The following is a 26,598-nucleotide window of genomic DNA, read 5'->3' on the forward strand; positions in this document are numbered from 1 at the left end:
ATCAAAGCTAGACCTTATTGCGAGATTTTTGTAAACAACTTTAAGCAGAAAAACCAAGCAGCACTTGGAGACAGGATGGCTGTGACACGCATGGAAGAAGAGCCGGTACTAGCATGGAGTAGCAGCTTTCATTAAAAGGTTTGCTTTCATCATCAGTTTAAGCCAATTTGAGTCTGTTTCCTCCTTGCCATACATTTCCAACAGCTCTCTTGTGTGGGTACTGGCAATCACAGGGTTGGGTAAAGTGCCAGACTGGCTTGCTGATCCAGCTGAAAACCAACCCTGAGAAGTCTACAGACAGACAGCAAGCTGATCCTCCTCACTAACCTAAAATGCCAGCACTGACAAGGGAGGCAGCAGGAAGACGTGGCCAGATGTTCAGGGGAGGACAGGACCGCTTCCTTCAGCAAGAGTGCAGACCTAAAGCATGACTCCACGCTCTTTGCGCCCCAGATAAATCACTTAATTCATAACAGCTGGCTATAGTACATACTCTTGGCTAGTCCCCACTGAGTAAACATACCTCAGAGGTAAACTTTTATGGGAAACATTACAAGATGACATAAAAGAAACTGAAATTTGGTAGCAGCATAACAGCAACACCTGTAAAGCTATGTCCTTGAATGCTGACATTCTATACTGAAAGTCCATTCTGCATGCATCACACAAGAAAATAAAAATAGATGTTTGCTTCATCAAATGGAAACCAATGTGTTTTGTGTGTACAGAGAATCCCCGGCATTCAATGATACTTAAAAAAAAGTGATTTACTTTTAAAGAAGTAACTAAGTGAGTCAATATTCATTTTGAAAACTAAATAAAGAGATATACATACAGATATATAGCAAATCAGTACCCTGCACAAGTCCTCTGACCTTATGTGAGCAAAGGCGACTACAGCTTAGTGGAAGATGATCAGTGACGGCAGATTTTTCCTCTGTAGCAAACACTACAGTGGATGTAATTGTGGGCATTGCTGTAAAGCTAAGCTGATGTGAAGCCCAGAACATCCCAAAAATGGGTTTCTGGGGTTACCGACTGGTGAATGCCTAAATGCAGAAAACGTGGGAGCAGTACCATATTCCACTTGCCTGAAGGATATCAATTTATCTTATGAGTGTTTTGTACTTTTGGAAAGAAATATCAACTTCAAGTTGGTCCAGCTTGATTCACTAGTCACCAGAAATTGCCATGGAAGACTGTAGCCTGAAGCTGCACGTTAAACTGACACATACGTTTGGTTCCCAAATGAGTAGTTCATCCTCTTAAGAAAGGAATGTAGAAAGGTAAGCAAAACAGCTGGCTTTCTCCTGCCTCCTGAAAATATAAAGAAATACTTTAAGCACTCACTTCACAAACTTGAGCCTGATGCCTTCTACCTACGGGGTTCACTGTCCATCAGCATAAGCACTGCTGATGTTGAACAAATGTGATGTCCTCTTAGCAAATATCTCAGCACTGGCTGGATGATCTCTCCTAGCACAGACTTCACTTAGGCATGAGCCATCCAGACATTTCATTTCAGACTGCTAATGCAGATGCCAATCAGTGCAAAGGGCAAGGACGGTTTCCTGCAATGTGGAAACGCAACTGCCAAGGAACTGTGCCGGGACCACTTGCTCATTTCACATCTTACCAGGCACTGCCAAGTCATGGGAGAGTGACTTGAAATGGCAATCTTTGCTTGTCCCTAAGGCCACAGTTTCCTAACTGCAGCATGTAGACAAGACTACTTCTGCCAAACCTCTCCAGAGAGAGGAGGTAACAGTTCAACTTTTACCTGCTGTTTGAGTCACCCTACTCAGAAAATTCACTGGACTGGCAGAAAGCAACGGTGTGATATTACTTCCTTTGGCTAAACCCAGCACACATTTGAGAATTTGGCCTTTTGATTTGTAAGTGGCTATTATTTTTATTTGGAAAGGATCTGAGTGGAATTTGGACTATGTGCTTTCCTAAACATTGGGAAAACACAAGGCTCAGAGCTTCAGTTCTGGCCTACATCCAGCTCGGTGAGGAAACTACTGACAGGACTCAGTGTTTCTCGTTTTTTGGAATCAAACATTGACAATAAAGTTCCTGCCATCTTGCATATGCATGAACTTTGATATAGCTGTTTCAGTTCGAAGGACACAGGTTGAACGAGCACAGAGAAGGTGAGAGCTGAACTGCAGAACTTTCTGTGTCACTCCTACATCAATCAAACGTGTTTGGTTCTAAGCACTGCTCCTACATTAACTACAGCAACAAATGGTAGGGCTGGACTTTCCATCTGTGGATATTCTAAATGAAAGCAAGGGTGTATTTCTGAAAGATATGCTTAAAAAAGAAAAAAACACCAGAAGTTACTAAGATCAGCGCAAGGATAAACAAGATGAAATTCTGCAGTTTATATATGACAGAGGTGGTCCGGAGAGATAACCTAATGATTCTTTCTGGCTTTAAAATCTGTGAGTCTAAAAGCATGTTTCAAGCCTGAACAGTAACAGATCATCTCTGCGTCATAAACTCTGGTAATGGGAACACAAATGGAGTTGCTTCTGTGAGTGATCCAAGCTTGTGCCTTCGGAGGAGAAGAGAAAGAGAAGAGCTCTACCCCTGATTTTGCCACGAATTTTTGAGTCACTCTGGTCTGCAACATCAAGAGTGCTAGGAAATCATTCCTGGTCACCCATTTAGTTACCAATGGACCCTTCTCATCACTTCAGGGAGCAACATAGCAAATTAACGAGTGATTCAGTGTTACTCCATGAATCAGACAGAGGTTTATTTAGGAAGGCATTTATTTATAAGTGGTCTACTGCAGAGCAAATCAATTATGGCCAGGTATTTGAAAGTTACTAAGAAGGTAGGTGAACAGATGCAGAAAAAGGCTGATATTTGGGTAGATTCTCTCTACATAGCAAAGAGAGATACAGAAGAGTTGGCCTGGCAGCAGCCTTTACTATATAATAATATCACAGTGACAGGAAATGCAGGCTGCTTTCCGGCATTGAATTTCTAATTCTGGCATCTTGCTTCTCTCAAACGATTTTTGTCTTGTATGTACTTAAAATGACTAAAGCATTATTAGCTTTTGAAAGCCTGGCTTGTGGCTTTTTGTGCTATAGTCGAACACGAGCAGGTTTTTTGGCTCTTTAAAGAATGGTACATTATTCTTCTGCCATCAGGAAAAATTGAGACATTTCAGAGATGAATTGCATTGGGAGAAAGGGAGTCTGTAGCTTGTTAGGGGCTTGAGAGAAATGTTCTGCTATTTTTATCAGTAGCTGTACAGCTCTCATATTCCACTGCTGGGCAACGGCCAGCTCAGCCTCACAGAACTGTTTTGGTCAATGTTTTTGGAAAGTAGGAGCAGATCTGAATATATCCGATATCTATAGGTGATGAAATGACAGACATAGGTGGTGTAGTTAAAGCTGCAGCCTAGAGATACAGCTTCTAAAGGCAGCCCTTGGGAAAGTGAATTTGTCAGTGAATCTTTCCTAGCTATGTATGGTAAAAATATGACTGAACGCTGTGATGGCTAAGAATCCTAAGGGGCACCAAGGGCATGTCTACATAAGAAGATAATACTTTACCTTAACCGGTCCCACTGGTACAGTTGGAGGAGTCCAACCTGTACTGGCACAGAGGCAGTTTCTCCAGAGTGGGAAGGAAAAAGCATTCTGTTGCATAAAAGTTTTCTGTTACTAGAATAGCAGCATAGTTGTAAAAAGCTTTACAATATTACAACTCTCCTGTTTAAAAATAAAACAGAAGTGACCCACATTTCCAATCAGTGTAGTTGCACCGGTAAAACATCCCTCCCTCTCTGATTTCCCCCCAACTACAACCGTATACCAGACCTGGTCAGATAAGCATCCACCTTGCAGGGTGTCCTGTGACCTGCAGACTCAAAGTAATTTGAAATTACTGGATATAGCAAGAACTCTGAGCTCAGTGTATGCTGACTACTAGAGACAAAAACACCCCATCGTTACATAACGTCTGTAGCCTTCTGTATGGCTTACATATTTACCAACAGAGAAGGGGGAAGTTCTTCAGTACTGAAATACTTCTCCTGCTTCAAAACTACCTACCCTGCAGCATTGCAGTAAAGGCTAAAAAGTCACTATAGATGCACCTGTCAATAATTTACACTGTTAAATCTGCTCTGGTGTGATAAACCACTGACTATCACTGTGTTTAAAGATGATTACTACCTTCACCTGTTCACTCAGGCAAACTAAGCACAAGAGACTAATTCTGGGCTTACTGAGCGGATGACTGATTTGAATAGCCTCTCTCAAATACCTTCAGCGTTATTGTCAAATTATATTATTCCTATGATTCCAGGATATACCTAAAGCAACCAGCTGCTTTCCTGGATGGGCCCTTTCAAATTCACCTTCAGCTTAATCCAGTGCGCTGGCCACCACTTCAACCCTCTTGTTTGAAGCTCTTGTACTGATTCATGCGCAGGGTGCAGTGCCATCAGGGACTCTGCAGTCCCCAAGCACGCCAGCTGATAGCAGGAAGGAGAAAGGAAGTGGTGAAAAGTCACTCCTGCTAGTGGTATTAACCCTTGAGATTGCATCAGGCAAACAAGAACTGCCTCATAAAACCTTTTGTGCCAGCCTGGCAATTTGTGATTTCAATTTTTCATTTATGAGATATAAGGGGATTTAGTTGCGACCTATGACATTCCTTTGTCATATTTGTTCCCATCTATACTTCATGTATATCCCATGTCTTTACTTGACTCATCCTAAATCAGCCTATGGCCCAATCGAGACTGCAAGAGTCAAGGACTCAGTTACAACTTGTGTTGCAATCAGGTCTGGGAACAAATGATTTCCGTTTTGCGGTATTGATGGGAACCGTGCCCATGAAAACTTGAACCCAGAGAAAGCCAGATGGTCCCATCGACTCTCTGGATGGGAGAGAGGAGCTGTGCTGGCAGAGCTGCTTTTGCACTGTTGTGCTGGCCTATTATGAGAGCAAATTTCTTTCTCCATCCTTTAACCCAAGCTCACATACACACTTTTGGTGGGTGGCACATCTGGCTCTCAAACGTATTGTTTCTCTGACTGACAGTTGGCAAAGGTTGGTGGACGATTTTCATGACAAAAAAGCTTTTGTTTGGAGCTTCTTTCCAGCTAGCAGATGAGAAGCAAAGACACACATTATTTAATGAATGAACACAGCACAGCTCTCTCCAGGGATATTTTCTTTGAATCTTTTTCTGTAACAAAAATATTTTTTCCACTTAAGAGTACACATTTCTGGAGAATATCTATCTATTTATCTATATATATGTACTCCTCCAGAATAAACATAGATATTTTTTATTTTTGCCTGTCTCCTGGGAAAACTCTTCCGGTTAAACAGTCAGTGCTTTCCACAGAAGAATCTCAAAAATTAACTGAACAGATTGAATTCAAGTCTCAACCTCAGATTCGCCCAACCAGCCTAAGTATATTCATCTCAAGTCTGAATCTTGTAAGCCTGAACAAAACAAACTTCTCCGTACTGCTGTGAGACAGGTAACAACTGTCTGCATTATGTAAAAGATTTATTTTAGTCTTGCAAAGAGAAAGGAACTGCCCAAGGTCATAGAAGAATATTCTGGTAGAGGCAAGAAAAAAAATCTTCATTTCTTGTCTCCCAATCTACCCTTCAGGCAACTGCAACCAATCAGGTTCCCTGGGGATGGATATATGTGAACTCTACACCAAATCAGAAGAGGAGAAAAAGAGAATTTGACATTGTGACAGGACAAATATTGTCTTCCTCATGGGAACTGTATCTCTTACGCCCCTTCTAGCGTACGCTAGAGCTCAAAGAAAAGGCTGATCTTTGTTTTCTTACCTCAGAAGCGCAAGAAGCCCACCGACAAGTCATAAAAGCAGACACCGGCATTTTCTATCACTTCACTGACATCCCAGGGGTGTTCACATCTGATGGCAATTATTCTGCTCACTCCAGATAGTTTTCAAACATGTATCAGCAAATACTTAAGGTGTGTTTTTTTCTTTTTAAGAACCACTTTTCTTTACTGCTTAAAGAAACGTCCCTTAATGAATGGACAAGAGAGCCAATCAGCAGAAGAAAGTCAGAAGAGTGTGCAATTTGCTCCCACACCTCACCTCTCTACTCGTTTCAAGATTTTAACTGGGGAACAATTTTTGAACGCAGTAGAACGTGTTAAAGCAAAGCTTGACTCCAGGCTTTAACTACCTGACCGTGTCCCCTCAGCGTGTCCGGCCCGTCAACCACAGCAGCTGGCACGCATTGCCCGAGGTTCTCACGTGCGTCTGGCTGGCTGTGTCACGCCGACAACCCTCGCCACCTTCCCCTTCGTTTCTGCTCACGCTGCAGCTCGGTAGAGCCCCCTGCGATACAAAGCAGTGCTAAAAAGGAGGGTGGCTTTCGTGAGGAAGCTCATATGAGCGGAAAAGAGGCTTCCCACCTTGCACAATCAGGAAGCCTCACCGTTGCTCCAGCACAGCCGACTCCACGCTTCTGAGCCTCCGGAGAAGTCGTTATGGCAACTGTGACAACCCAGCAATCACCTACGGTTTACGAATGCTACGTGATACTGGGGGCTCTGCGTGACAGATGGCTGACTCCATGGCCACAATGAGCTTGGAAGGCTGTTTTTTTTTTAAAACACCTCTCTCTGGAGAAAAAAAGAAAAAAAAAGGAAAAAAATAAAAATAAAAAAAAGAACAAGTTGCACCTGGCTGATGAGAGAAAGAGCAGGCTAGTAAACCTTAATAATTATTGTATTTGCCCAGAAGCATCATTTGACAGACAACTGACTGGTATAGCTACACTGGTTTTTCAGGTCTAAATTTGGGAGGAGATGAGGATAGGCAGTGGGAGGAAATAAATAACTAAATGTGGAAATGCTTGTGAACTGCTAGACACCGTGCTGTTAAGTGATTAATCAAGACCATCTAGGCCTTGTCTGGATTATTACTGTTGAAGCGGTGCCTAGAAACACCCATCCTGGGCTGAACCCCTCTGTGCTCCTAAACACTGTGCAAACACAGAACAAAGTCTATCCCTATGCAAAAAGCTTAGGAAAAGATACGCTGTGCATGCCTCCAACCCACAGGCACCACTAAAGCCACTTACCTCCAGTCGCTGTCAAGACACTGACTTGCTCAAGTTAGGAAAAAAATCCATTTGTAGTAACCTGCTGGGATCTTTGAAGAAGATCAAGAGCCTCTCATAAATGGGATCTGTAAGACAAAATAGGCTGCATTGCATTGGCCTCTGAGGATAAGTCCTCATAATAAAGCCTGGGCCTGCTTAACTTGGCAAGCATTAATACTGACAAGAGCTCAGGGTTCATGAGTCAAACTAATTTGTCCAACATTACCCTGCTCTTCCTTATCTGGGATAATCTTTCCTGCTGGAGGAAGGCAGCAGCATGTTAACTCTCTTGGTCCCCTTTGCATGAACTGCTTTTATATTCTAGCCAGTGATCCTGCTGTATTATAGTGCTTCTGCTCAAAGGTGACAGCGGAGAGGAAAAAAAAACATGCTTTGGGGCCCTTTTGGTTTCTATTTTCTGATGCACAAAGGAGACATGAAGGCTTATTTCATTACAAACACAGTATCTGCTCAATTTCAGCAGCAGTACCAGAGGGCTGATATCATGACAGGATGAAACAGAGGGCTTGGGAGCAAATGGGTTTTGAAAAGCCTCCATGAAATTTCTTTTTGATAATCCTGATTTTCATTTATTTTCCCAATATACAACAGGGAGAAGATGATGTGTGGGAGACATCCCTACCTGTTTTTATCAGGAGCTGAGAAAACTTTTACTCACCCATTCACTTGCCCTCTGAGAAATTCTCCAGCAAAATCAACTGCCCGAAACCCTTCAAAACACAGAACATGCAATATTAAAAGGAATACGGAAATAACCCTTCCCTCGATTTTAGCAGCTAGACACAATGCTGTTGACTTTCTGCCCTGGCCAAGCTTTCACTGAAGGCTGAGTGAATCCTGAGACCAAACTGCTTTAACAGGGAACCATTAATGAGAAGGGAACAGGAGAACAGCTGAGGGACTACGCGTTCACAGAAGCACATGGTTTCCAATTTGCTGGACATATGTTGTATTCCCCACAGGGCACAGGAGGGCTTTTGGATGAAAGAGTGTATATTATTGGTTATCAGCACAGAATTAAGTTCTATTCTAAATGTACACAATCTAAATATATAGCTTTTTCTCCCTGGAGATCTCTTCCCCTAATCATATCTCAAAAAATACCAATGTACTGTGCATTGTTTTTGAGAAAGAAAACGAAAATAACTGTTCACAGACTTTTTTCCTCTATTATACCACCACTTACATTTTCATGGAGGGCAGCAGGGAGCAGGGGAGGAAAAAAGGAGCAGAGGAAGAAAAAGGATAGAAAAATGTCTTGGGACATTTTTATCCCATTATTTCCATTGCGAGCCTTTCATCACAGATGTGCTTTTACACCACAGTAGCACCTAATTACTTTTCAGGACTGTTGTAATAGATGTTTGGGAATCTCTGCATAATAGAACCATATGGTAACATTATCAGAAGGAGAAAATAGGAACCCATTAGACTGGGGGGGAGGGAGAATGCATTAAAAAGTGCTGGCTGTAAATAGAAAACAATTTATCAAATAAAGAAAGAGGAAAAAGCAGGAACGAGAATTTTAAAAGATAAAGATTTCCTTCACAGTCTCAAGAGAAGTTTCCAAAAATGTCATTCTTTGCTCCCCAGCCTTTTTGCTAGAGTCATTCCCAGAACATCTGTCCTTTCCATCTACTGCAGTTCCTGTGAGATTGGGTAGCGTGCTGTCTCAAAAATTTTGGAGGACTGATGAGGAACTCGGACAGTTACATCACACCAGCGCAGAAGACTCAGACACAACGTGCACAGGAAGCTCTATTTGAACGTGCAATCAGTTGTGTGAGATCCAACACTTCCATGTGAGCTTCTCCAGGTGTGTAGACAGGTATCGAAACAGCAACAGAAATATGAGAGGCTATGCCGTGGAAGTTTTTCACCGAGGATACAGACTGTGGGGCAACTCTTGCTCTGGCCAGTGGGTCGCGTGAGGCAGAGCGGGGAGAGGAGCATTTAAAATCAGAAATCTGAGGACAGCAACTGTGGTGCATGCTGTGCACTCAGAAACTCCTCTCTACAGGAGTCTGGCATCCCCATATCCTGAACAGGGTCTTCCACAGCACCATTACTCAAGTTGGAGCCCTAGTAGAAGGTGGATGAGACCACTGCAAAATGTCATATCCAAGAATAGTCTTGTGATACAAACGAGACCCACAAAGCCTTGGGGGCACATCAGCTGAATACGCACTGCCCGTTCACCTCCAGCTCTGTGCAGCCAGCCTCTCCATGTACCATTTCCAGAGATTTGGTATCAACTCAGAATAGCACAACGTCCTCATTTCTGTCCTCCGGACTATAGGCAAACAATGAAGAATGCGAGAAGATCATATGTTTCCAGTTCAATGGAAATATGCTATTCAAAACAACCCTTAGGATTTACAATTCATTTGGGCCAATGCTTGATAGCTGTGTAAGAATCAACTATCAGGACAAAGTTACAAAGGGAATAGTATGCACTAAATATTAATTTACGGCAGTAAATCCAGCTTTGATTTTTTTTTTTTTGTTTTGGTGTGTTAAGTAATCAGTGCAAATTTTATAGGTATCAGAAATTTCTTCTCTGACTTGGAATCCACTGGAACAGCTGCTACATCACACCAGCCTTTAACTTCAGCACTACCCTGAGGCCAATCCCACAACAGATCCTCAGCCCAAAGCCCCAACAGCACGTAGCTGTTTAAGGCCTGCTCTATGGCCTGTGTGAATGCTCTGCTCCCCAGCTTTCATCTGAAAACAGAGGACGTGACTTTCAGAGACAAAGCAAATCCACTATAGGATACTAATGTCAGGTCCTGGGCTTTGGATACTGGACTTCAGCCTCATTTTGTTTATGCTCTAGAGATAGTTCTCCCAGGACTTTCTGATGTCTCACTGTTCCAGCTGGGCTGTGAGATATCCAGAAATCCTGGACAAATATCCAAAGTCCTCTAAATCCTCCTGAATAAAATACTCACCTAGACGAAAAGATGACTGCCTGAGGAAATTTATTTTTACAGTGATTTTATTTAAGGTCATTTGATTGAAATGAATCAAGTACTGAAAACACAAAAGATCACACGACACTGAGTTAAACTTTGACAGTGATAATATAGAAGCAGCAGACAGCTTGGGGCATACATGAAGGGAGTGCTGCTGTGGCTAGAAGACACAAGACCAGTAACCTGTAGGAGCCTGAGCTCCATTCCTTTGGCTTTAGCTACCTCCTCACTACCTCCTGCAAAGGGAGCAGGCCAAAGCCTAGCTTTAAAGGAAGCCTGGGCTCTGTTCTACCTCACTAGATGGACAATAAAACGCGTTAAAAGTGAGTGAGCACTGGCATGAGGGTTCTTTGTGTAAGTGATGAAAAGATTTGGGCTAAGTTTCCAAGATAAACCTGCAATGCAGTCCATGCAGAGAAGGGACATACACGCACATGCAGAAGGAGCGTGGTTTTTTTTTTTTTTTTTTTTTTTTTTTTAAAACCACTCCATTTGGGGTTAAATGACTACACACGCTACTCATCTGCGTGGGTGTTTCCGTGGAGGAAATCGACCCAGCTGAAATTATAAAGGTGACAGAAGGTGACTGGGGCTGTGCGCAGCCTTGGAAGAAGCCTCTCCTGAACAAACGGATGCCAGCGCAGTCATCACAATGTCCTCAGCATGAGGCAGGGTCAGTGGTAATTGTGCAAAGTGCTTTTTATTCATTACCCTTTACTGAAGCTGTGTTCTTGATTGTGCCTCTCAGAAAAACTTCAGAGCCACTTCTTTCTAATCCTCAGTGAGATGCAATTTCCTCTGTCTTTCTGGAGAGTGCATTTTAATCAATCTACATAAGACCAACCTGCTTAATTGGCCCAGTGAGCTAATTTTAGATCTTCATCTCTGACTTCAGATTCACTTCAAATATACTTTATGAACAAGAAATATAAATGCTCACAATTTTAGGGTCACGTTTTTCCAAAAGCCCCCAAAATTCTAACATTGCAGCTACCTTCTTCTGTATGCGTAAATAATTAAAGTCACAAATGAGAATTCTTAATTATCTGCCTAACATGCACAGAGCATCAGGTAGCTAGATCTCCAGAGAACATACACTGCAAACACAGCTGATTGCAGGAACAAAATTGGAAATTGCTTCTCATGCATAGGACCGTGACAGCACTGAAGCAGTGGAAAGGGGAAGGAAATATGAATACTTATGTTCCTCCACCCCCCACTAAACCTAAAGAACCAAAAAGAAAACAGCTATCTAGTCTTTTGGAAAACCAAAAATGACCACTCAAGCTAATCAAAAATGTCTACAAAAGTTGTTAACAATTATTGCCATCATCCTTTGCTTAGATAGGTAAGTTTAAAGAAATAAGAACAAACGACACTTATTTTATTTGCCTGAGTTAGCTATAAATGAGCTCGTCTAGGCACAGATAATAGTCTCCCCACGGCACCAGAGTAACGTTTTGCATAGATCAGTCTTTAATCTTGTCCCACATTAGTCCCTGTGGACTGCCTCGTGGTGCTGGCCAAGGAAGTTAGTGACCATGCGCTAGCTTAGCCTCATCTAAATCAACTGTTTCTCTCCATCATGACCAAGGCCTACTACTCTTCCAAACACTTTCCAGTTTGACATGATCCTTCTGCTTTCATACCGTTGCCAGTTTGATCTCCCTGGTCTGGTTTTTAGCTCTCTCTAACAACTACTGTTTCCTAGATGTCTCTTTCTCACAACATGGGTTCTGAATTATTCCAGATGTAGAAGTCTTTCCCAGCCAAATCTCTTTTTTGTTTTCTGTCCAGGTTTTTAAATCTTCTTAAATCTACTTGTAGTCCCTTTCGTCAACACTGGCTGTCATAAAGTATTTCCTGTGCTACCACCATCAGCTGTTGATTTTTTTTTTTTTTTTTTTTTTTTTTTGCTCAAGACAGAATAACATTTTAAAATCCCAGCTAAGCACCAGATGAGCCCAGGGCACCGTCCAAGGGCCAGCACGGTCCACAGGAAATACGTTCTCTATAGACATTCCTGGATGTTATAGTGGAAGTTGCATGTGACAAACCAAATTGTTTTCTCAGTGATTCATACAGGATTTGCATCTACAGTAGACACCTAACATAACAGTAATTACATGCCTAAATCCTTAACAAAACACACCACTGAGAAAGACTTTCCGGCCTGCCTTTATCAGAAAAAAGGTTTGCGCGATAGCTTCTTCAGCTACTGTATTTACTGCTACCTGCCCTAGAGACACAGCTTGTAAGAGTAAAGGGAGAGTTTCAATTTTCACGGCTCCTTTCACTATTGGCTTGTCTACTTACTCTCTTATGAGAGAATAGCAGCGAGCGCCAACAAAGAGGGTCTTGTCTGTAGGAGATGCCCATGAGAACAAGAAATAGGCTCAGAGCATCCTACAAAAAAATATGCATGAATAAAGATTTGTTGCTCCACACGCAACAGGGCATTAAAAATCAACCTTGTAGACTATAAAGTAGGCAAACTTCTTAAGTACTTTGTCTTATTTAGGTTTCCATATCTGCTTGGAGAGAAAACCCTGTTCTCTGAATCACTGATGTACACAAGATTGTTTCAAACTCTGTGGCAGTAAAATAGCCACCTCAGATAAAAATCTAAGGCTTTCTGGTTGCGTAGCAGTCAGTCAGGGAAGTCCTCCTTAATGACAGCAGAAATTTGAAAAAAATCAGTTTCTTCAAATCAGGAAGATGATGAGTGGATTGAGTTAATTCAGCCTTTGATCTGGTATTAGGTACTCTTGACCTACACCTGCTGTCAAAATCTCCTGGGCAAGAAGAGCCTCCACGATGCTGAGGCTGGGGTTTTGCACTCAGGACACCAGTGTCAGCATCCAACCAACCCTGACGCTACTCCTGTTCTGGTCAGCACCTTTGAGCTCCAATAAGATCATTCAAGGCTTGGCTCTAAGAAATGGCTGTGTACAACACTGGGTGAGGTATATTTTCAGGCTCTGCCTTAAATGCTAGTGAGTAGTGGGCATGCAACAATGGAGTGACATTGCTATCATGCTAGCTCGGCTTAGCATCCTTTCACAGTTTTTTTTATTGTCACAGCACTGACTAACCTGACAGAGTCTGATACAGCATGAAGCAAGGTAACATGATGGAGGAGCTTGAGAGATATTTCAAATACATTGCATTGAAAGTTATACCACTCTAACTGATCTCCTTCCCTTCCTCCCTCCCCTTTTTTCTTGAGAAGGTGTACGGGGAGGAGCACATGGTATTCAAAACCAGAAGGGGCCTCAAGCACATCACGGGAATTCCACAGTCCAGTGACTTGAATGTTTAGTACACGGATCTTTAAATTATGGCCTTTACTGTGGAAAGTTTCCAGCATGGTGCCACAGAGCTGAGAGAGAAGGGAACAGAGGACCTAGGTCCTAACCAGGGCCCTTCCTGCACTGACAGTGTAGGTACTGCAACAGTTCAGCAGGGAATCCCCACAGATGACTCACAAGTTAGACAACATGTATTAGTTACAACCTTCATTTTCTTCCCACTGTGCTAATCCTAAAACTGCTCTCTCCCTAGAAGAAAGTCAGAGCTGGGCCTTTTCCTTCCTTTCATTGGCTTCCCTTCCCCTTATTTTGAATAGAGCTACTAAAGCATAACGGCCTAAAAATTCTCCTCCCTTGCGCCCATAAAGCCATCAACATTTAGGGGGCATCAGAAGGAAAATTATGCATCTATCCATGGCTTTCAGTCCTTTGGCCTGGCTATGACTCAGGTTATCCAGTACCACGACTCCTCCACCTCTATCCATTTCCCTTGGATATTTTATACCCATTGACGCACCCAAAGTACATTGGTTATGATATACTTCTGTTTTAAGTTACTAGTCCTTTTGCTGAAGAATTGCTCTTTCAAGCTTAGTGTCCTAAGGAAATTGTCTTCTTGAGCTTCATTAGCATTCAGAACCTTTCAGAAAGACAGATAAAAAAAATTGAAATAGAATACAAATAACTTGCTTCGCATCACCACTAAGATGTACTCCAAAACTACAGAAATATTCACAAATTGTTGCATCACAACCTACCTCTGATTAACCAAAATAAAGCTGTTCTGTGGCGTTATTATTCACAAAGAGTAAAATTACAACCAACTTTCCACTGATTTCACAGTACTGCAGCTCCACTGCATTGGTATCTTAGTAAAGAAACCTTAGGCACCTATTTAAAAGTAATTACTTTTTCATAGAAAAATAAGTGGAAAAAAAATCTATGGTCAGTGATAGGTTTTGTTTTCTCTTGTATATTCTTATGAAATTTCTGTAAAATTAAAAATAATTAACATGAGTGTGGTGGCTACTTTTTTGGATTACCTAGAACTGGGGTCTAGAGTTATCTGTTGGGACACAAAAACTATCAGATTCTGGAAGAAGCACATATATCTTTCCTTTTTTTTTTTTTTTTTTTCCCCTCTCTCTCTTTATGATGCTATAAATATTTTCTGACTAACTAAAGCTAACTTAAGATCTTTCCACTTCTTGCATTTTAGTTTGATTAGAATTCCCACATGAGCCTTTAACTTCCTGATTTACCCTGGATTTTACATCTCTTTTTTGAGGTTTCATTCTAACCTACTTTTTTCCCCACCCTTGCCACTTCATACTCTTCCCACAGCATAAAAACACTTCTTTCTGACACTAACAAGTCAGAACATCTTCTGGTGCTCATAGTGTTCACCCACCTCTTTCAACACTGGCTCATGTATGTGAAGTCCACTATTATCTGTCCTGTCATTTCTAATACATGCCTTACAGGATTATAATGCTGGAAAGTACTGGTGGAAAGATATAGTTTGAAAAGAGAAGTGAGAGAATATAAAGGGTTTTCCTACTGATCTCATGTCAGCTGGGTTACTCCATGATGACACATCTTTCATCAGAACCCCAACCAAAACCAGATGAGACCTCTGTTCCCCAAAAACGTGTCTTCCTTTAGCTGGACTTTCCTCATCGTCATGTTAATTCGCTACATTCCCACACTTTCCTGTATGTGTGCAACTTCAGTTAGTGGTTAAAGCTCAGGCATTTCTCTTCACAGTTTTTATAAAATATAAGCTTTAAAAAGGTGCTTATTTATCAGGAATAAGATTTAATGATATAAGCACCTCCACTCCTATGCAGCTGCATCCATACTAGCAGGGTTATACTGTGTAAATATTCCCATGTGTAAACAAGCACAGCTACTTCGGCACAGATGCTGTGTGTAGACCAGGCACAAGTTTATGACATGTGCCATTTCTGCCTCTGAGCCCTCCTGGAACACTAATAATTTATAGCATTATTAGCAACGCTGTAAATAAGCAAACTGTGAGCCTACTCCTCCCCTGTAAGACTGAGCACTGAACAAGTGTCACTTGAACTCCATGTCCTGAGCCACACTCTTCATGATGTCATCAGACATTTTTCATGTTTTTCTGTCTTCTGTAACAGCCCTTCATGGAAGATATTTCTTTCCTAAACTTCTCTCACACTTCTGCCCATTCCTCATGAAACAAAGAGGACTGCTCTGTTTCTTTAATCCAAATTTTGCCGTCCTTTTCCTGTATCACTTCTAGAAAGGACAGGCAGAAACTGAGAGTGGCTTTTGTGACTGGATGCTTTAGGGATAACTGACCTCGTTCTCCACTGGGCTGATTTGCACATTCTGCTTTGAAACAGTGGCTACTAGAGTCAGTTGGTGCTGACAACATGCAAGAGTCCTTTCTGACTTGCATCTTGCCTTCCCAATAAAAATTCTTCCTAGTTATGAGCTCCTGAGTCACAGATCTCTGTAATGAATCAAAGAACACAGCAGATAGCTATCTACATAAACATGCATGACAGAATCTACCTGTGCTAACCACTTGCTAGATTCACGGTTTTTGGAAGAAACCGTCCAAATACCCATGGTTGCATCGCTGTTACCAGAAAACAGACTAAACTAGTAGATTCTGTCTTAACGAACACAATACATTAACACAAGATGTTTCTCTATACTGATAGATAAGTGGATAATAGGTAGTACTTGATAGACATGAAGTGAGAAGTGAGAGAGTAGGATGTGACAATAAAAGTGTTATTTAGAGACACAGAAACAACACTAATCAAATCATTGACAGTAACAGTGTGAGGACAGATACACGGACCAAGAAATAATAGGAAAAAAAACATTTTAAGTTGCCACCTATTGTTCATATAATCTCCTTATGGTTTCATCTCACTATCATCATTAGTGACTTGTGCAGCTATTAATAACACTGCTGCTATCTCAGCACACTGCTCTATTTTCCCATTTCAATGCAACAAGTACTTCAATGCTCTGATGATTATTCAGTAAGGAGGTACACCGCTCTCACAAACATTTTTGATGGGCAGGACTTTCACACAGTTCTCCTGGATATCATACCCATAGATATAATAGTGCAAGAATTCCTGGTTAAAAAAAAAAAAAAAACAAGCAAAACTTGGTGACCTACAATGCAAGTCTACAGCCACAGCCCCCAGTTCTCACTGGCCTACAACACCAGGAAGGTAAACTACCGTGAGACTAACACTGTGTTTGGCTCTCTTTGACAAATATAGTGGGAGCAGCTCCCCAAAACTAGTCAAGGGGAATACTGCTGACACGTAGTCCACAAATGATAGATGTCGTCCTACAGAAGGGCAGGCCCAAAGGAGGAAGCTATCCTATCTCACGTGGCACGCGATCAGCCCACATCACTGCGCAGACTGCTCTCTCTCCTCAGCTTGAATGGAATCAAGGGTTTAGCCACACGTTTGTGTTTTGCACTAGGACCGGGTATTTGCTTGCTGTTTCGGAAGTTGGAGAGCAAGGGAGCCTTTGGAGACTGGTCAGGAAAATTGATTCATACACCCAGACAACTGGACTGATCCAAGACAGACAGTGTTTAGAAACAGGAAAACTGCAGGGAATCAACTTTCCTCAGAAGCAGGTGATGTCACGTCTCTGGAAAGCAAGACAGACAGCGAACTCTGATGCATCCTCTCTCTGTCATAAGAGCAAGAATTGGGCATGGAGGCTATTCATACAAACGTGGGAAAAAGCAGAACAGAGGGAGGAAGGAACAAGCAGAAGGGGAGGAGGAGGTGCTGAAAAACGGCAGGGGGAACAGTTCTTTCTGGGAGAGAGTAGAAAGGATTTTGCGTTGAGCAAAGCTGTTGCCAGTTATTTTTGTACAGATTTTAAAGTTCATCAAACCCAGCTCTGGAAGTTGCATGTTGTGTTTTTGGCTGGCAATATCAACATACCATATGGAGAAGCCTCAGTCTGAGTTCTACAATATTGTTTGGATTTGATATTGACGTATTTTCGTTACTGAACCTGCCTTGAATAGTATGTTCTTTTCTTTTGAAGTATAATGGGTGAAATAAACCTATAAAACAAAGAAGACAAAACTAAAAACAACAAAAGAAATGCACAGGGAAATTTCTGTATTTTGAATTAGACCTGAAATTCATTGACTTCAGTATCTTGCCTTTAATTGCATCTACCAGATATGGTAGGGTACCAGATATGAGGAAGAGGCAAGAAATACTGTATTACACTGATGTTTTATGGATGCTGTTTCTCCATCTGTTTGTCCCATTACTATTGGGCTGCTCCCTGTATTACAGATTTGCTAAACTAGTGGGGTAAAGGAGGTGACAGTCTAAAGATAGTCCTTCCTTTTACTGATGTAGTAAGAATTGAAAGGCAACAGCCCCCACCTTCCAAGCACTGAAAAGATCCTTTGTAGAAAATAATCTGGAACAAAAATTTGAAAAGGATAAAAGTGTAGAGACTGAATGAAGTGGGGGGCATAATAAAATGTGCCCGAGAACAGACTGAACCTGAGGTCCCAGAGACACAGGTGTGAAAATATGCTTTCTGGTTTTGTAGACTTAGCTTTAGAAATCTCTACTTGTAAAGCTGTTGTCTTGTAATATTTTAAAAATTGTGCTATGTTTAATTTGAAAAGTTCAAGATTTTTGTCATTCCAGACCACTGATCACAGCTGCCAAAGGCAAGAACGTCAGGTAGTTTCCCCACCACACAGCTAACCCGATCAGAGCACGTGGTATTAGAGTCTGAGGATCTGATCTAAGGGCAAGGGGAACCATGGCCTTTCAGTTCAGCCCACCTAATGCCTTGATGGAGTTACTGAGAAAGAGCAGGAAAAGTCAGAGGGTGAACACAAGTCTTCAGCCATGAGAACCACTATCAAGAAATGCAGCTTACTTCTCAGACCTGGCATGCAGTACGGATGCCAGTTAATTACACAGACTGGTGTCCATGGGGATCATGAGAATCCCAAGAAGCATCCTCAGAGTTTCTCTGAGGAGCTACAAGAATATAGGGGAAGCCTAGAGAGGCCAGCTACAAAGGCCAAAATTAGCATTTGGTTCCCTGAACCGAATTTTCTTCTAATGTACTAAGACTTTCTGGAAAATGAGTACTGTTCAGTACATTCTTGTGCTTAACACCTTGAGTTGTCATCTTGGCAATGGTCTCTTGTCGCTACTGTAATATGAAACCTAACAGTCAACAGTATCCAGCCACCACCCTGGGCTAGATTTGAACCTGTAAACCGGGTGGTGAGAAGTTCTGCATTTGTTAAACCCAACTACTGTTCCTAGCTGATACTGTCTCCTACAACCTGCATTTTAATAAACAATACTTTCCCCTTCTAATTACTATCTGCAGCAGGAAATCAAGCAATAGTAAGATGCCCTCCTACGCATATCTTCCCCCTCCTTGCAGCCCATGCTGTGCCATACCACATATTTGCATTTTCAGAGATTGCTTGCCTGAAAAGTAATTTAAGATACACAGATCAGTTTACGATAACAAATTACAGTAATTTCAGTGAGGCTTTCATTAAGAATGTCACTCCTAACGTGGCTATTTTTGATATGCAGTTAAAACACAGGAAAGATGACTGTGCAAAGATCAGAAGGCCTGCAAAGACATTACACAAAGAAGGGCTACTGCGCTATTTTTTCCTATAGATACAATAAAAACTATACTGAAAAAGTCTCTTTCCCTTCCTGAAGGAGATTAGGAAATTACTTGTACGTGACTCTTACGCAGTACTGTGTGCACCCCTTTAACTGGTACAGGTCATACTGGGCAGGAGAGAAATATGCTAACTATGATCTTGCTCTAAAACCTCTCAAACATCTCTCTAGCAATGACTACTGCACTCCTTCCCTCACCATCTTCTTCTACTTAGCTATTCTAGAGATTACAGTATATGTTAATCTTGCAGACAGTAGCAGGAACCACGCAACACAATTTCAAATTGCTTTGCCGCTGGATTCATCCCATGAGATCTTCTACTACTGGTTAAGGCCTCTGGTCTGAATTTATTAGAGCCTAGCGAGGTGGGGTTCTCAATACTCTGAGGCATACTACCACAGAGCCAGTACACGAGAATCTTTATCACTGGTCTCCTGTCACATTGCCTGCAGAAAAGGTGGTGATGGTAAAGGTTTAGAAATATGTTTGGAAGGCAAAAGGAGTTAAGCAACTACACGTGGAATTAAAGGCTCCCTGGAGCATATAGTTTGCTTGTTATAGTGGCCACTGGTAGAGAAACTACTGGAGATCCGTGACCAGTATGGAGTCATATCTTTGATCTCACTAGATATTCACTAGATGGAAACGCATCATTGGATTAAAGATTGTCAGGATTTTTTTGTATGAGTGGGGAAAAAGAAAACGGAAAAGGCATAGGCTCATTCCTAATTTGCAGTGGAGGTCACAACTGAAAACTGAAGCTATACCTTCGGAAAAAAACCCACCACCACCACACCCTCCCCCTCCTCAGACCCACTGCCCTTGATGATGCAGGGAAGATAAGCTGATATAATTTACACTTCTTTAGCTGACACGAGTGATAGTCCCACTAGGCTGCTTTACGTGCTGCTTAGTTCCCAACACTCTGCTGGTGCTTCTGAAAATAATTTTTCCCCTCTGCTTGGTCCTGGAATTGGGAGCAGCAGGAAGGAGAGACAAAACACTGCTGCTGAAAACTCTGCAGTGGTTTCTAGTTGTAAGAGATTTTGTGCAACATTAACCCAGCTCTGGCATCTCATAATCTCTAAAACTATTTATTACCACAAGCGCTGCTGAGGTAGGAAGTAGTATTGTCACCCCCTCACCCCCTCTCACCAGGGTGGGCTGAACTGCTGAGCGATCAGATAGTCTGCCCAAAGACCGCTGAAGCGATAGTGCAGGGTGTGCAACTCAGGACTAACCAAGCCTAGGCTAAGGGATGAACCACCTTTTCACTGATGCAACTGAACTCTTTTCCTCTATTTTCACCCATGCTGTCAACATATCCCTTAATTTAATCTAAGTTCTAAATTAAATTACAGCTTGAACTTTACTTGCACAAAGAAAAGTTTTTCATCAAAAGTCGTAGCTGAGCACATTAAAACTTCAAAGTTTTAAAAGTCATTCTGGAACCCAAATTCCCACCAAATTCTACTAGACACTTGGCTGGATCTCTTTATCCTTCATTCAGCTCTCCCATAAAACATTTGATTTCCTGGAACACGCTGAAGGCCAGAATTAACCTGAGTACCAGATAACAAATTGCTTTTTAAACATAGAAATTAAAATCACAAAATTTAATGCAATGTTGCATTTAGGTCTACTAGCAGTTGTTATTTGCAATGGCAACCTCAAATTTGGAGAAACACTAGAAATGCTAGTTTGGTTCAATTGATACGGTTATCCTCTGTGAAATCCAGCTCTGCAAAACCCTGACCTGCTAAAGTCAAAAGAAATCGAGAGGCCAGCAGTGAATCTCCTGATTAATGATCAGCGTCACATTCACAGAGACATCATCTTCCTCTCTTCGTGGAGATGAGAATGAGACCCTCTCTGCTGTCTCCAGTGGGAAACTGAAAGGAATAGAAACTGGCTAAAACAGCTTTAAATTCTTAAAAACGGGGCAGCTCTAGCACAAGCCCTAGCAACAGATTACTGCTATAACACAATTCTTTCTTTTCTTCATGTGGGGAAGAACATGAAGCACTGATGAAATCTACTCAATATCACGAAATGCATTGCCCTTAGGGCAGAAAAGGGATCTAGAACACAAGATGACCGATTTTATGGCTAAAACACTCCAGAGCTTTGTTGTAGTATGAAAACAGATTTTATATATATATCACAAATATATATTTGTGATAAATATACTTGTGCAGTATAAAATGTAGATTTGTGATACCTTTAATCCAAGAACCTCAGGATTTTTTAATACTATCATCCTTATTTTACGGGTGAGAAAATTAAGACAAAAAAGAAACAACACGTGATCATGATATACACTATTAGTGGCGACTTCGTTCCCAGATCTGTTCTAAAATTTTCCCTCATAAAGGGTTAGATTCTTATTTTTAATAAACTGATGTCATTCCTTTGAGCTATACCTATTTATTCCAATAAAAAAGAAGAGAGAGAATATGGAAGCCAGGTGCAGAATAATGGATTAACTTCAGATACTAAATGTACATATAAATTACTATTTTTGTAGGGATGCAGCGATAATGAACTGCAAAAAACTTCTGTATAAAATAAACAGTAACCTGACATGACAGAAGGGTACAGTCGTACAGGTAGAAGACAGTTCTGGAAGAAAGATAGAAAATTCTGACACCCATATTAGAAAGACATCACTTCACTACTCTTACTCTTCAAAGAACAACAGGTTATATGCACATCAGCCATAAGCAGCAAATGGCTTTTCTACCAAAAGCCTGGAATTGTTGCATTTATGAGGCAGATGAACCGACCCAGGGGAAATTCAGGCCAGCAGAAGAGAAAAAGTCTTGCAAAACTCACTCTATTTTTTTTTTTAGATTGATAGATTTCAGTTATATTTTTGAACTATTTTTCCCCACCTCTGACCTTCTGGCCAGAAACCAAATACTGATGTTGCAGAGAAACAGCCATGTCAAACTCCTTGAGCTTATCTGAACACAAATATCATCGGAGAGGAAGAACAATTCTGTGGTTAAGTGGACTGAGAATCATAATCTACTTGCAGCTTCCTCTGTGACCGTGGGTGCTCTAAACTTTGTAATCGTTCCTCCGGTAGAAGAGAGACTATACAAGAATTTAATTCATCACTGCATGTGAGCATGCTTGGATGCTTGAGCATTAGCATACGACAAAGTCTTTATATGCAAAACCTCTACATGTTTTGAATGCTGCAGTACCACTGCATTTGAGTTCAAGCTGTAAAACATATATAAAATCTCAGACACTCCTCGTACCTAGACATGCAGTCGCAAAGGTATGGCCAATATGCAGACTGGGATACAATACGGATTGCATTGTTCTGCTACAGTTAGAGTCACAGTTTTCATTTGGAACTCATACAGGATTTTACTTTAAAAATTACTCAAGAGCGAAGAGAGCATCAAACAGCAATACAAGTTTGGCAGACAAGACATCATTGTCTATAGTCAACAATCTCCATTACGGGCAGGGGAAGCAAGAGGCTGTAAAGCATATATTGCTTCTGCTGTATTTTTACCTGTACTGCATACAGGCATCTCGGTTTCCTATCTCTCACCAGTTTATATCATGTCTATAAGAGTACGTGAGCTGGTGGCAAGCTCTGCTATCTGTCATGTTGAGGCTGAACGGAAATCAGAATCCCCTACAGCAAATAAATTGAGATAGATAAATCCTTAAAACAAGCCAGCACTCTGAGAAAGAACCAGAAAACTATCCTTTGTCGGAGTCTCCTACTTCTGTAACGCACCTTTACAGAGCCAGCTCTGCTCCAATCCACCACACAGTTCATTAGCAAGATGCAGCATGATACGTTAGAGGGAGGTGTGCATGGGAAGCAAAGTTCATCGTTTCACAAAGCATTTTGCAGATTTTGCAAATGCTGTTTTAAGCATAATGCAGTATCATTTGCCACAGAGCCCACTTAATTCTTTGCGTTCAGGGCTCTGCTCACCAGAGGACTTCAAGGTGCACAAGAAACATTTAACTGAAGCTTCATAAATATTTCTCTAACAAAAGCTGAGTGAATTTTTGCAAGCGAAAGGAACCAAAACAGATTGACGTCTCCATAAGCTGAACTCCCTGGGTTACAACAAAGCAGTCTGAGGGCAAACACAAAGCCAATTTTCCTCCTACACAATATATGTCAACCTGAGGAACCTTCTAGGAAAGTCAAGAAAGAACGCATTCATTCATTTTCTGTCCCAAGCCTAAAAACTAATGAGATATAGTGGGGGAAGGGGGAAGAGGAGAAAAACCGTGTGTAAGGCAGGTACCTGCCTACTATACGCTTGAAGTCGCCCATTATGTGACTGAAGGTGATCTTAAGGGGGGGGGAAAAAAAAAAAGCACCCCCAAAACAGGAGACATTCAAGCAGGCTTTCTTACAGGGAAAGTATATACACTCCTACCTATCCTGCCCTTAGATGCCTCCTTCAAGAAGAGAGATGGAGTACAGCACAAAGAAAACTTACATTGCTGCTCGAGCCATATCAACCTTTTCAGTAGCAGGAGTGCTTCAATCTCCAGATCCATTAGGAAGGAACTGACATTTATAGCCCCATTGAAAACACGAATAAAGAAAAGGAATGAAGAGGCCAGTTGTTTCCCCTGCCTTCCTTCCTCTCTCGCCTCCCCCTAACCCATATACCCTCCAGGAAGAAAGATATGACTCTCTTTTGACTCTGCGGAACAGCTAGTCTGTCTCTAACAAGTGATATGCCCAGAAGAGGAAGTTCAGGAGTGATTACACCACCCAAGCTACCCAATTGACCTCAGAGTATCGCTTCCTTTGTACTGGAGAAACCTAACAATGTAACAAAGTTGAGACATTTCTCCACAACAGTTTAGGGAAATCTCTGTTTTGCTGGATATATATTGCTACTACTTCGCACAACTGCTCCACTCCTACTCTTGTTTTCCTTTGAGGAATTCAGGAAAACCACTGCTGTGTTGACCATCATGCCACTGACGACTGCTGTGAGCCTTACACACACGCGACTGTGGTTTCAGGTGGTGATTTTAAAGGAGTTGTCTCTAACAAACAGTATTTTCTCATTTCTTTAAGGGTATATCATTTGCTTAATTATTTAGGCAGTGTTAGGTTTTCCCTAACCAAAGGAAAGCAAGACTTTCAGATCAGTAGAGCAGCCGATGCAATTGAAAACAGATGCCTTAAAAATGCCTTCATTTTGAGTGTTGTACTCAGCTGCAAGAGCGAAGGCATTCTTCATAGCCAACAATGACTTTTCAAAGTTAGCAGAGAGAGTAAAAAAATGATGGCAGGTTGTCTACATTATTGTTCATTATTAGTGGTAGTGCAGAATGAGAGCTATGAAAAACGCCAGGTCAAGCAGAGAGAAAGAGTGTTCGTTAACAGTTTCAGACAGTAGTTAAAACCTGCTGGATAGCAAAATGCTGCATAAATTCCTCAAGCAGCTCATTTCAAACAGTACCTATTAAATGCAACAGGAATGGCACGTTCATCCAGCCATTTCCAAAGGACTGGCCTCAGTTAAGACCAAGGACCAAAATAATGAATGAACACAGAGGTCTTTGACCGGTGCCCCGTACTTAGTTTCAAAGGTGGTGTAGGATCTGCAGGAATAGTATTATCAAAAGTATCGTCCAGCACGCTGAGGAACAAAGGAGAGCGTTTTATTATTACCGACAGCAGCCACTTCTCATAACAGCACCTAGGCTTCTGGAAACTGCAACCAAAGCCCATAGACTGCCCAGGGTAGCCCCTCTCTTGACGCCTCATCTTGATGCTCCCATCCGTACGTCTGTCTCTACAGTCCCTGCAGCCGAGTGGAGAGAAGGCCTGCTGGTAACAACCTGGACATCATTCCATCAAGTCAACAGACTTTATATCCAGCTCCTATCAGAGGTGGGCTTGCAGTGGCATATGTAGAGGTTCATGTTGCTATAAATTGGCAGATATGCAGATGCAAGATTTGGGCCGTGTCTCCTATTTCCAGCAGATGTGTGAAAAAGCCTGATAGAGTTGAATAGTGGCAATCTTTAAGTTGGGCATATGCTGCAATAACACATTGTGAAAAAATCATCTATTTAGCAATGATTTAATCTTTGACCTGAAAAGTATCCCATTCCCCAAGAGGGGGAAGCAATACTGTCCAATCAAAGGCCGTCACTCACAAACCAAGTGCAATTACTAGAGGCACGTTGTTACTGATCATAACCATACTGAGTCTCAAGCAGAGACACCTTCCCTGGCAGGCTGCTGTTTGGGCTTGAAAAATAGTTTCAGAATAAATAAAACAAAAACAGAAGCCATCACATTAGCTGCTGAATTTTCACCTCCTACTCAAATACTCCGTACAGATCCATTCTGGGTTCTGTCAAATACAAGCAATTACTCTCAATCAGAGATATCTGGCATGGAGGGAGTGACTTAGTGCATTCCTTGGGGTGGGTGGATATTTTTACACTAATTCAGATAATAGAACTGGCTTGCTGAGTGGGAGAGGACTATTCATTTCCAAGACTAACCCCCAGCCCCCCTTCCATTCCATTCCTTGATTTTTAACATACTCCCACTGCTTTATGACTGGGGCATTACACATAATCGGCTCCCGAGGTGACTGGTTCTGGGTAATAGCAGAGGAGAATTGCTTACATTCCAAGGTTGGGCGAGTTGGAGTTTTTTGGTTATTTGTTTTTTTTTTTTGGGGGGGGGGGGTGAGCGGGGTGTATTACACATAACAATATGTTTATTATACTGCACTGCAGCAAAACTACATTTTTTCTCCTTATCTCCCCTCAAATTACACAATTTAGAAAGGTAGCCGAGAATGCCAGAAACAAAGAAATCAGACGATGCCCTCATTGCAGAAGCAAAACCTGGCCAGCCTGTCCTCAGCTTTGTATACCTATTCTCAAAAGGTACCAGAGATCAGTTGTTTCAACCGAGACCAGGATAGCAGAACTGCTGTCTGGCTTCGTCTCATCCATCCAACTTTTTTGACATCTCTGGTTAGGGCTTCCAGGCAGATATCCTGGATTGACAGCCAGTTTGGGCACGCACTAACCTCTCCCCATTTTGCTGAGCCACCATTTGTATTTCTGGTCCCTTTCATTTGTTGGCATATGAAAAAGTGAGTCAAGAGAAAGCTTGCGCTCGCGTGCCTAGGCTGCTCCTGCTACGTTCCAGACATACCTTTGGTCCAGGCAGCTTACTCTGAAACACAACCAAGACCTAGAAGTTCTCCTCCCAATTCCAGCTACCCCAAATCCATTAGTCTGTTGCTTTGCTCGGGTCCATTAGACTTGTGTGTAAAGTGATGTTTTGTGTCTACAATGTTACAAGAATTTGATGGTGTTTGTGAAAAGTTTTTTTTTTTGCCATAAAGTACTAAAGAGCGGTGTTGTACAAAGTAATC

At 41.7% G+C, this 26,598-nt stretch overlaps 1 long non-coding RNA gene across 1 annotated transcript in view; it reads right to left on the minus strand.

Annotated features, from left to right (window-relative positions):
* The window catches only part of LOC104142433 (uncharacterized), a 66,648-nt gene extending 42,720 nt beyond the window's left edge, over nt 1–23,928 (minus strand). Inside the window, exons 1-7 of the long non-coding RNA XR_693710.2 lie at nt 23,671–23,928; nt 7,790–7,877; nt 7,126–7,232; nt 6,478–6,664; nt 3,849–6,377; nt 3,582–3,668; nt 1,236–1,317 (exon numbers count right to left, since the gene is read on the minus strand). This is a non-coding gene — a long non-coding RNA (uncharacterized lncRNA). The remainder of the gene's footprint in view (nt 1–1,235; nt 1,318–3,581; nt 3,669–3,848; nt 6,378–6,477; nt 6,665–7,125; nt 7,233–7,789; nt 7,878–23,670) is intronic.
* Nucleotides 23,929–26,598: the final 2,670 nt, after the last annotated feature.

The sequence above is a fragment of the Struthio camelus genome, chromosome 7 (genome assembly GCF_040807025.1).
Source record: "Struthio camelus isolate bStrCam1 chromosome 7, bStrCam1.hap1, whole genome shotgun sequence".
In the NCBI taxonomy this organism is placed as follows: domain Eukaryota; kingdom Metazoa; phylum Chordata; class Aves; order Struthioniformes; family Struthionidae; genus Struthio; species Struthio camelus.